We start from the raw sequence: 4,570 nt of genomic DNA, 5'->3' as shown, positions 1-4,570 counted from the left end.
GATTGATCTTTTGTCTCTCTCTCTGACCCTATTTGCAAATATATACCTTTTGTGTTGCTAATAAAGTGTGTCTGTAGCTAAAGGTTTTTCCCGCCTCCCGAGAAACGAACCACGATTTTTAATTCAATAATAATACACCCACACACACCCTCCCATACACCCCCACCCCAACTACATACCCTGCACAAACACCCCTCCATACCCACCTCCTCCCCCCACACTCCATCACACACAACATACAAGAGCAAGACTGTATTTTGAGCTATTCACCTCTAGACACACTATGCAAACTCACATAAATCAGAACAAAAATATTTTTAAATGAAATTAAAAAAAAGTTATAGAAGATGTTTTATTCTCTTTTTTTTTAGATTTGATTTCTTTTCTTGTTTCAAGATGGAACCCCTCCCCACCCCCCAAAGGAGTACTTCCAAGGCAAGGGGAGGGACTTCTGGTGGTGAAGGCCACGGGTTAAGGCCAAGACTTCTGATTCCAAGATAGTAACTAGGGTGTGTGGCACCTGTCAGGGGGCAGAGCTATCCCTGCAGCCCTCAACAGCTCACCAAAACTCATTAAGCAGCCCTCCAGCCAAAATACAGCCTAAGTTATTGCCCACCCTTGTTCTAAATTGAGTTGGAACAGGCCATTTTTAATTTTACTTCCAGTGAAATCTTTGCCCATGTTAAAGCTCTATTTGTTTTAAATGCTTGACTCTCTACAAGGTACTATCAGGTAGAATTTAGTAAGCATATACTGCAATAAATAGAGCACCGATAGAGATTTTTTGGGCAGATACCAATAGTTGATTTTTAAGGAGGCATATCAGCTGATACTGATCTGATTTCAGATGCACAGCCTGGCAGCTTGAAAAGCTGGTAAGACTGTTGTGGTGGAAAAGGAGGGGGAAGGGGTACGGGGAGGGCATATTGAGGCCCCCATGGTGAGGGAGGGAGTGGGGTTGTGATTGCATGCAGCCCAGGAAGGTAAGTGGAAGGAGATGTGCTCCTGGATCTGTGCATGGGCAGGGGTGGGCTGGGCTGGGCTGTGCTCGGGGTGGGTAGTGGCAGTGCCCCCAACTCCCCTCCCAGCGCAGTCGCCCGCCCCAGCCCGCAGTGGCCTGCCCTGCCCCGCATGCAGATCCAGGGGCACAAGCCTCCCATGCCCTCCTGGGGAGCACATAGTGGTGAGAACTGACTCTTCCATCCCATGCCCCCCAAACAAGCCGCAGCGGCATCCTGCACCCCACCCCAGCTGAGCAGCATCTGCCACAGCCCCACTTCCTCCCTTACTGTGGGGGCCTCAACCTGCCCCCCTGATGTCCTCTCTCTCCCCTCCACCCCTTTCCCCACAGACTTACCAGCTAGATACAGCTCTCCAAGCTACTGGGCTGTGCACTTCCCCACCGATGTGCTATGTTGCAGCTGTGCGCATGCACAGGGCATTTATCAGCCGAATTATCAGCCACATCAGGCAGAAATAGCTGATTTTCAATACAGTAAATTTTCTTTATATCAGTACCAACCTGATATCAGACCGACATATTCGTGCACCTCTAGCGATAAAAGTGTTCTTTTGTTGTTTGGACACCTTGAAAATGCTGGGGCCATTAATAAAATACATGAGTTATTTTTAGAAACTAATACTTGCATAGTTCGTTTGTCATCTCCAAGTTGTTAAGCACTAACTGATGTGTACTGAGAGTTCTTGGTTTGTAAACTCTACACACAGGTGTTGGAAGGTCAGGGCTAACAGGACTTAGTCCCTCCCAAATGCAGGGCAGTGGTGGCAGCAGGTAGGGCTACAGGGCAGCTTGGGTGTGGGGTCCAGGTGGCTCCACTGGGGAGGAGAAACAGCCAGAGCCTTCAGTAGTCTGGCAGCATGCAAAGCACTGCCCACCACAGCAGGTAAGTCTGTTGTGGAGAAGTGGCATGGGGGGTGCAGATCGAGGTCCCCGTGGTGAGGGAGGGAGTGGGGCAGAGGCAGGGACAGGGGACACTCGGAGCCTGGGCAGCTCACCCAGGAGCACACGTGCGCACCCCGGAGGAAGCCCAGGAGGCATGCGCACCTCAGATCTGCATGCAGGATGGAGGCGGGCTGCCACTGCAGGCTGGACTCTGCTCCCCGCTGCCACTACCCCGGAGCAGTGTGACACCATGTGCCTGCTATGTGCAAGGCACAGAGTCCAGCCCACAGTGGCATTCTGCCTCCACCCCATGCACAGATACAGGGGGCATAGTACACACGTGCGCACAGCAGCAGGAGCCTCCCCTGCACTCCTGGATGAGCTGCCTGGGCTCTGAGCATCCCACAACCTGCCCCAACCCCAGCCCCAGGGCCCCATTCACTCCAGCCCCTGCCTCTGCTCCGCTCCCTCCCTCCCTCACCTGTGGGGGGAGGGGAGAGGGAGTGGATGCACATGCAAGCATTCTCAGCCCCCCCAAATAATATTTTCTCCCTCCACCTATGACTCCATATTTAACGTATTTTGCACAGGTGCCCAACAACCAGCTTTATATTTATCAGTGCAATCTGTTATTGGCAAAGGGTCTTTAGTGATCCTAACTATTAAAAAAGCTACTCATCTCCAAAGCACCTTTAGTGATCCTAATGGTTACAGAAAGCTACTCATCGCCAAAGCTACTTATCTCAAAACAAATTATAAATAATCACATGCAATTTGCAAGTTAGCTACTAAAACAGGATGAAATATCAATATACCCACTTTACAGAGTAAATCAGGGTTTTGCAGATCAAATACCACACTTGGATTGTACAATTTATGGCCTGAATTGGTTCCCTTTGAAGAGAATGGAGCTTTTTCATTCACATCAATGTAAACAAGTACTATGTCCCACTGTCAACTTGTTAGAAATATTATTAAAAATGCATTATCAATAGTGTTGTTAGAACAGCACAGCTGCTAGCTCTCCTTGTCTCCTTGGTGGAAGAAGGGGGGCTGGAGATTGAAGAAAAAAAAAAAAGCTACTAAGGGTATCACTCTCTCTTTGTTCTGCAAATTTACTATCTCTTTGTTACACTAAATCACACTTCCTTTCATGCCCCCCACATTTCTCAGGCTAGATAAGAATAATTGCAATCTTGGCCTTGGGTCTGAACTTTTTGTAACCTAAAGTACTTTCTGAGCAAGCGCAATCAGCTAATACATATAAGCCTATCCGCCCCGCATACTTAAGTAGTTAATTATAATACACATGCGATGTATGACGTGACGTCATTTCATATATGTTTGTATGAACCGGAAATGAGTTGTAAGAGTTCCTGCTTCTGTACACGTGCTCAGGAGAGAGGGGATAAAAGCCTGCTGAGAAGTGTTCCCCGCGGGCAGAGGGTTTGATCTTTTGTCTCTCTCTCTGACCCTATTTGCAAATATATACCTTTTGTATTGCTAATGGAGTGTGTCTGTGACTGAGAGTTTTTTGCCTCCCGAGAAACGAACCATAGCAAATTTTTGCAACAAACTTCTCAGGGAGGGAAAAAGTGTCCTCTACAATGTTTTGTATACCACTGAGCATATTCCTAATGCTTATGAAAGAAATGCTATGAACCAGTTCTCTAATGGTGTTAGGACACCTGGATGTCCCTATCAAACTCTATGGTTAAAAGTAGACATCACCAAATGAAGTGGATCAGCTTCATTGGGCAAAAGACACATCAACCATTGATCTTGCAGGACAAGTGACATGTTCTTCAGAGGATTTGAGGGGCCTGCTCCTGTGCACCCCAGGAATTCCCATGTAGGATCACACCCTTCAAATCCTGAGAGTGTCTGTTTGACTTTCCCCTCCCCTCTTAGAGTCACACCCCAGGGAACCTCGGAGTATGTCTCTGTAAGAGGGGAAACCTCGACTTTCCCACTTGCAGACAGACCCTGGGGAATCTCACGGCATGTTTCCGCAAGCAGGAAACCCGCAGCTTAAAGAGACAAGCTGCAAGATTCTCCAAAGTACATCTCTGTAAGACAGAAAAGCAAAGCAAGCGCACACAGGGCTGGAGGGGTCTAAGCCTGCATGAGAATTCCCAGGTTATGCAGGATCGGGTCCCCTCAAGTCCCTGAAGCAGCTGTCTGGGACAACTGATAAGTATAAGCAGCTCCAGGCTACCTGGGCTCTCCCACCACAAAGCAAACAGATATCTGCTGCTAAAAAGTAACAAATTAATTCCACCTCTACATCAGCCACAAATATGGGGCACTTATTGCACAAGGGGAGTAGATATCTGTTTGCTTGGACTCTGTGTGGCCATAAAAACTTTTAGGGCAGTACAAAGGCAATGAAAGGTGAAGTCTGTTTCTACTGTTGGTGTCACTGGGCATAACCCTAGGTAACTCAGAGGAATGGAAGACCACGAGTGTCGATGAAGCCCCTCTGCTCTAGGCCCAGGCAAGCCAGGGCCCCCCCCGAACCTTTGTAACCCTTTCTTTGAACTTTTTGTAACCTCCTGTAATACTGGAAAACAGGATGAGTAGCAGGCAAGCTGAAACTCCCTAAAAACTGTTATCTGTGGAATGCAAGAACACCGCTCAGAGAGAGAAGGGAGGAGGGAAAGGGAA

General features: G+C 48.1%; 1 protein-coding gene across 1 annotated transcript in view; it reads right to left on the bottom strand.

The window, feature by feature from the left end:
- The window catches only part of TDP1 (tyrosyl-DNA phosphodiesterase 1), a 139,974-nt gene that overhangs the window by 12,700 nt on the left and 122,704 nt on the right, over positions 1–4,570 (bottom strand). The gene's annotated exons all lie outside the window — the stretch shown is intronic.

This window comes from Crocodylus porosus, unplaced genomic scaffold, assembly GCF_001723895.1.
Source record: "Crocodylus porosus isolate Cpor-Errol unplaced genomic scaffold, CroPor_comp1, whole genome shotgun sequence".
NCBI lineage: Eukaryota > Metazoa > Chordata > Crocodylia > Crocodylidae > Crocodylus > Crocodylus porosus.
This window is presented reverse-complemented; position numbering and strand designations above follow the sequence as displayed.